The sequence below is a fragment of the Brachyhypopomus gauderio genome, unplaced genomic scaffold (assembly GCF_052324685.1).
Source record: "Brachyhypopomus gauderio isolate BG-103 unplaced genomic scaffold, BGAUD_0.2 sc54, whole genome shotgun sequence".
NCBI lineage: Eukaryota > Metazoa > Chordata > Actinopteri > Gymnotiformes > Hypopomidae > Brachyhypopomus > Brachyhypopomus gauderio.
Window position 1 is genome coordinate 1,859,074 of NW_027506878.1, and position 7,500 is coordinate 1,866,573.

Consider the following 7,500-nt stretch of genomic DNA (forward strand, 5'->3'; position numbering starts at 1 on the left):
AAATCAGAACATAATTGCTTTCAGTTATCATGAGATTACCACACATATTACAACAATCTAACAATATTATGCCGAATACTATTCAGTGATCAAAAATGGGGAAAAACTAACAAAACTTAAACAACCTGAAACACTAAGCCCACAAACTTACATAGTCATTCCCCTCAGCATCCTTCAGGAAAGGGTACTTCACAATTAAAGCTTTGGCAACCCGAACGTACTCTGCATTGGTTGGATACCTGAACACCAAGAGTAGCAAAACGAATAAAAATTTTCTAGTAAATCTGTCAAGGTACACAAACAATATTTTTCTGAAATAAACTTAAATGAACTATTTAGAGCTCCTCAGTCAACGTAATAATAGGCTAATATCAAAATCCTGTCAGGTAGCTAACATGCTAAATGAAAAATCGTGTGAGGTAGCAGGCCAATAGACAAATCCTGTCAGGTAACTGGTTAATCGAAAAATCGTTACTTATACTTACTTTATCTATCAGTAATACTTGATAGAAAAATTCATGTCCGGCTAATTGAAACATTTTGCAAGATCAGGAGGCCGTAACTGTCATCCATTAAACTGTATACCGTCACTGAGAAGGTAACTAGGTTAACAAGCTAGCACCTAGCTAGGTAATGCTAGTTACTTAGCTTGCATAGCTAGTGATTTATTAGCACTGTTAGCTAGCTAGCACTCCTAAGTAATTTAATCGAAATGAGTAAAAGTGACATTCTAGTCACTTATTAACTCTGATTTTCTGAGCCTCCTCATCTGTTATATTAATTCCTGTGTCCACTAACTTTTTCAAAAGTTCCTCTGTAGAAAGCTGCTTCAGCGCCATTCTGACTCTTCCTCTCGCGCAGATGAGTGACCGTTAAATTGAAATGTGAAGGGGAGGGGCTATTCCACCCCCTCCCCTCCCCCGTTATCTGCTATTACAAATATATACCTAAAATAATTAGTGTATTTGTGTGTTTGAGCGTGCATGCGTGTGTGTGTGAGAGAAAGAGAAACAGACATTACTATTAAAAAAAATACCCATATCCTACATTTATGTTGAATGAGCATGAAATCATCCCACAAATTTATCAAGCTTGTGTAATATTTTATACTGCAATGTCTTCATACCAGTGAAGCAGACCATCCTGAATGTACCTTGATGTTGATGGTTAAATGGTACAAACCTGTCCTTTTTGCTGTTAGGAGAGACTATGTACCTGTTCAAAAAAAGGGAAATGCTCATCTGACCATATCAAGTACTGTATTGTACCTTTGGGAGTACATTTATGAACAGTGTACCTCTGAGTACAAGGAAGTACTCCTATCGTACCTCCATTTTTGAGTGTGCAACGGTTCGGAGGTGACCGTTGTTCACTGCTCACCAGCACTGCTGTGCGCTCACGTTTATCAACATGCTGTTTTGCAACTGAAAATTAAAAAAATACAAGCCAGTATATGTATACATGTTAATGAGAGCTTGAAAAATCGATACAATTACAATTACACGAAACATGTGACTATTCGAGGGCTGACTTCAAAAGATGAATACAGTCAATTTGTGTATTGTGTATAGCAGACAAACACATTTCTCTCTCTCTCTCTCTCTCTCTCTCTCTCTCTCTCTCTCTCTCTCTCTCACACACACACACACACACACACACACACACCACATGCAGATTGCTGTTCTCGAGCCGTAACACTGGGAATTTCTCCGTGTGATGTCATTATCATCACCGATGACATTGCAGCCTCAACCTGAATCACTGAATCACTGCAGATGAATCATGTTTATCTGGACCGGGTCAAGTGTTCCGTCTACATAAGTCTGACTCACCAAATGTCCCTGTGACTCAGTTAGAGTGGACACCACAACAAACAACCATCCAGCAGGAAAACAAGGGCTAAGCAGAAATAACTCGTCCACAACACTGACACTATTCTGAGACGCTAGTCTGAGACACTAACATAAACAGGAAGAGGAAATGAAAACCATGAGAGGAGCTCAGTAAGGACTCGACCACCACCAGAGTTTCCTGTTTTACCATGACGGACATGTTTCTGCCCTGATGTATGACCTCAGATATTAAAGTACTACACACACACACACACCAACGCTAATAAAACCTGGTATGTGTGTGTTTGTATCAGTGCTTCAGGGCTGTGTTTGTTAGCTGTGTAAATATCTGCACAAATACTCAAACATACACATAGACACAGTACTGTGGGGTGTTATTAGGGGGGGGGGGTACTGTGGGGTGTTATTGGGGGGGTTACAGTACTGTGGGGTGTTATTAGGGGGTACAGTACTGTGGGGTGTTATTGGGGGGGGTTACAGTACTGTGGGGTGTTATTGGGGGGGTTACAATACTGTGGGGTGTTATGGGGGGGGTACAGTACTGTGGGGTGTTATTGGGGGGGTACAGTACTGTGGGGTGTTATTGGGGGGGTTACAGTACTGTAGGGTGTTATTGGGGGGGGTACAGTACTGTGAGGTGTTATTGGGGGGGTACAGTACTGTGGGGTGTTATTGGGGGGGTACAGTATTGTGGGGTGTTATTAAGGGGTACCGTACTGTGGGGTGTTATTGGGGGGGTACAGTACTGTGGGGTGTTATTGGGGGCGGGTGGGTACAGTACTGTGGGGTGTTATTGGGGGGGGTGGGTACAGTACTGTGAGGTGTTATTGGGGGGGTACAGTACTGTGGGGTGTTATTGGGGGGTACAGTACAGTGTTGCCCCAAATGCAGTGTTTGGTTGAGGGTGAGTTCTATATAAAGCCCACAGCACTATAGCTAATATGAAAAGGTCAGAAGAGTGTGTGTGTGTGTGTGTGTGTGTGTGTGTGTGTGTGTGTGTGTGTGTGTGTGTGTGTGTGTGTGTGTGTGTGTGTGTGCGTGCGTGCGTGCGTGTGTGTGACAGAGAGAGAGAGAGAAAGAGAGAGAGAGAGTTGGGGCAAATGGACATCAGGGTGTTAGAACATGCAATATGAGCTCTACACCAGCTGCAGAAGAAATACTGAACACACACACACACACACACACACAGAAAAAGAGAGAAAGTTCCTAACTGCTGCATACACACTTTTGTGCAGTTCAGAACAACAAGCAAAGTTGTAGTAAATAAATAAATAAGGAAGGACAAACACGTGTGACCGGGCTGTTCTCCAAGCCGCTCTGCGCTTCACGTGCGCCACGTCTCCCACCGCCACTGAGGACACGTGGAAGCGTGCGCTGTACATTCTGGCCTGCAGGCCATTAGTCACGGCCACATATCTAGGACTCCAACATCCACAGCAGAGCTGCAGTCTGGAGGATCTAACGATAGTGCACGAGACGTCTATGGCAATAAAAAACCAGTCAAAGCCGAAAATCACACGTGAGATTAACAAAATCACTTCGTGTTTGCCTGACGTGTGTAAAGCAGAAATTTGTATCACATCTCAGACATATCACTGAGGAAAGTAGCTCTTCTTTGTAAATATTTTTATTATTAACGTATTTGTTTCCTTTAGTTAAATTATTTGAACATAATTTATATCTTATAATATATAACTTATCTCTGAACAACAAATTTAAAATTTTCGTTATTACACAAACTAGGTGGGCCTTATAATACTCTTTCCGTTGAATCTTTATTTAGAATGAACACTAGATCAAGAATTCTTTTAACGGACATTCAATTATTAAATTCAATAATTGGTTAATAATTACTCATAAATAAGCTGTTTGAATTAGAACCACAAACGTGCGTATGTATGAGGGGCTCAACGCGCATGCGCGCCCCTTTCCGAGGTGCGCTTTAAAACATAAAGATACACGAGCACGCGCAAAGACTGGGACCAGTTCTGTTTTGGGTTCAGTGTGCAAAAACACACCATAAACTAATCATTTCTGCAAGAAGCAAAATCATTGTTGATCAGTGTTGTCAACTATCTGAAAATAGCCGTTTCCTGCTTTAACTATTTAATGTGTTTACATTTCTTTAACTACAAAATTGTAGCGTTGTAAGCCTGTTATGACTACAGCATGAACACACACACAGGAGCGCACACAGCTGGTATTTCTAATAGATAAGCTAGATTTACACCTCCGTTAATATATAATAACATGACTGTAATTGAACACATTTACAAAGCATAAATGAGGTGTGAGGTGTGTGATAGTGTAGACACACACACACACACGTCCCCGTTATAACAGCGACGCTGCTCCACCCAAATCTGCGGATCAGACGAGACACAACATGACTCAACTTTAAAATCACTCCTCAGGAATTTCTTTCTTCAATTACACTTAAGTTTTTTGATTAAACGAAATCTTCCAAAACACGAAGGCCGTTCAAGATACTTAAAATAAAAATGAAAGCCAAATAATTACAATAACCAACCAAACAAACAAACAAATAACGTTGCACATGAGACTAACGCGCACAAGTAATTAACAGTATAATATTAAAATCATTTCTTGATTAATACTATTTTCTTGTTTAATGGTTTGTGGCGTTTAAAGTCCGTTTATTTTGCTTCTTCTGGGACATTTTAAATCATGTTATCACGATAAACTCTAAAAACGTGTTTTATAGCCACACTTTGGTGTTTTTAGAGCTGAGAACTTCCGGAGGTCCAAACCCGAAGAGAGGAGACCCAGACACCGATAGAGGGCGCTGTTGACTACACTTATCAACATTGCCCCGTCAACATGGCACATGCCCAACATTTGTGTTCGTCTGAACATACATGAGGACATGTCCACCCTGCGTTCAGAGACAGGTCATGAATATGAGGACATGTCCACCAGAGACAGGTGGTGTTGGTGGAGAGACGAGGCGCATGCGCACCAAACACCAGACGCGCAGTAAGTGTTAATAATAAGAACACAGCAGGTCCAGTAACAGGTTGATTTACATGGTTGTTCAACGCGGGACCGATGACCGATATCTGGGTGTGAAACACCGCGGGGAGGCGCGAGCACCGTGCACGCGGTCATTAGACGCAGATCCATCATCATCATCATCATCATCATCATCATCAGAGTCAAATAGACGAACTTCTGTGTCGGGAGGGCGGGCCGCTGGGTGACGCGGAGCTCACAGCGCGCCGTGATTGGTGCGATGAGTGTCGGGGGCGGGGCTTTGCGCCCGTCTGGCTGCGCGAGCGAGTGCGAAGCGCCGTGTGTCGTCGCTGCAGCGCACAAGGGTGCGCGAGACCCGTCGTTAACGGAGCGAGCAACTCAACGCGAGCCGTTTGGACCCGTGCTGGAGAATGTGCGCCGGACCTCACGGTTCTTCACGGTTCTTCACGGTGGTTCCTGATGGTCCTGGCGTGAAGCTGTGCGTGTGTGTGGATCTTCGGGGCGCACACACACTCTCACCATGAGTTTGGTCTCAACACTCTCGCTCTCAACATTGTTCGCGAGGAATGTAGTTAGAGTGGCCGCGCGCGCGGGGATCTGGCGCAGAACCGGACTGACCAGCGGAACTCGGGATCTGGACACGTTTCACTGGCGCGCGGGTTTCTGCTCCTAAACACAGCTGCGGTGGGCACGCTCGCGCACGCGGGGCTGTAGTTGCTCTAAAGTCTTAACTCCCCCGCTGTCACTTCCAGGATGTGGATGTAAGTGGCTCGGTTCGGACCAACGCCGTTAATCGTGTTCCGATGGCACGTTGAGTTGAGTGGAGACTACCGTCTGATTTCCAGGAGGTCGGACCCGCCGGGCTCGCGCTGCTCCTACACCCGCGGCTCGCGGACTCCACCGGACTACACGTGTCAATCAGCCGGTCTCGTGCGCTGCATGACCTTTTAAAAGGTCAACACCAAAGTCTTTTATCGGTAGATTTGTGCAGCAGAACAGAGTCACACCTAAAGGTAGAGGAGACCCGCACGAGACCATCTGGACCGCGCCGCGCGCGCTCTCCCACTCCAGTGGGCCAAATTGGATTTCGGAGTTTCCATCAAACGATGGTAATCTCACGGCACCGGGAGAGCCTCCGTTAACACGCCTTAGCCTGGCCCGAATGCACTGTTGATTTTGGACCGGAGCCCGGTCGGTGTAGATGATCGTATCTGTGGGTGACTGGGTCCCTCACGTGGGCCAGCGGGGTAAGATGGGTCGGGGTCCCGGGGGCTGGACGCTCACCCTCTGGGTCCTCACCGTCTTCGGAACCTTCTCCACCCTGGACGCCAAATCTCTAGAGTCGGTGGTGTGGAGCTCCCAGAACCACAGGTAAGACGCGTGCGGTCGCGGTACACGGTGAAAAGTGCACGGAGCGCGTGCACGTGTGAAGTGTGTTTATTGAGAATACTTCAAAGTGCCACTTGATGTCGGAGATAGAAGAGAGGAGACGGGAAGATGCGCTGGACCACAACACCACGACACCTGTGGTGTAGGTGCTCACGGGCGCACGAGAACACACACACACACCGGACACGCGCGAGCGTGTGTTATCACGTCCACCCGCTGAACCCACCCGGTGACCCGCTCAGACCCGGTGGGTCAGGGCAGGGTAAGTGCCAGGTCGGTGTCAGTGCTCGCACTAACCTCACGAGCGCTGCCCGGACCATTAGGGCGTACTGGACGCACTGGGAGGCGCGTGCGGTTTACGGGACTTCACCGCGTGCTCCCTGCGAGCGCGCCGCTGTCCCGGTGTGTCGCTCCCACAGGCCGAACCGAACCGTCCTCCGCTCTCTCGGGAGACGGGCGGTCTGGTTCCCGCTACCGGTCACGCTACACGCACGTTTCCCGCAGGGCTGCTCGACCCTCACGAAGCTCTCCGGTCCTGCCGGTCCAGTCGGCCCAGGCGAGACAACTGAACTCATCTTCCTAGGGCAAAAAACACGAAAACACACATAAGAAACACGTGCTGCATTTATCAGGAAACATAAGATCTTCACAAGGCTCTTAAGATCTGTTTTTCAGCCCGGCTTGTTTTAAAATATTATTTATTTCTTAAGCAAACGTTCACGTAGGTCAAGCCTGTCTTGCATTTTTTTTCATTTGGGTTTGAAGCGACTGAGTTAGTGTTTATGTAGAGCACCGGAACACAGCACGCCGCCAGGGTCCAACATGTGTTCCTCATTTGGCTAGAAAACTTCAGGGGAATATTTTAATTACGACGTGTACGTCTCAACTTCAGTTCCAGCCCGTAAAAGTCGCCAAACAGAACGAGTGGTAACAAGAATAACTCCAGAACTCAGGAACACACACACACACACACACACACACACACACACACACACACACACACACACACACACACACACACACACACACACACACACACACACACACACACACAACTAAAATGGTGAGATGATAGCAAAGAATGCCCGAAGAGAAAAGACAACTTCACGGGTCAGAACACGAAGATAACAACGCTGAATACACTAGAAATGACTTCATGTGGTTTGGGCGTCGTTGTAACTCGTGTTCGTCTTTAAAACGCGCGGTTTGTAAATGCAGTTATTTAAAAAATTGGATTTATTTAATAAACCTAAGCATTTTAAAA

The 7,500-nt window shown here is 46.4% G+C and overlaps 1 long non-coding RNA gene across 1 annotated transcript in view; it reads right to left on the minus strand.

Moving 5' to 3' along the window:
* Nucleotides 1–1,953, minus strand: part of LOC143488800 (uncharacterized) — a 3,140-nt gene extending 1,187 nt beyond the window's left edge. Inside the window, exons 1-4 of the long non-coding RNA XR_013124533.1 lie at nt 1,833–1,953; nt 1,329–1,424; nt 799–1,215; nt 152–239 (exon numbers count right to left, since the gene is read on the minus strand). This is a non-coding gene — a long non-coding RNA (uncharacterized LOC143488800). The remainder of the gene's footprint in view (nt 1–151; nt 240–798; nt 1,216–1,328; nt 1,425–1,832) is intronic.
* Nucleotides 1,954–7,500: the final 5,547 nt, after the last annotated feature.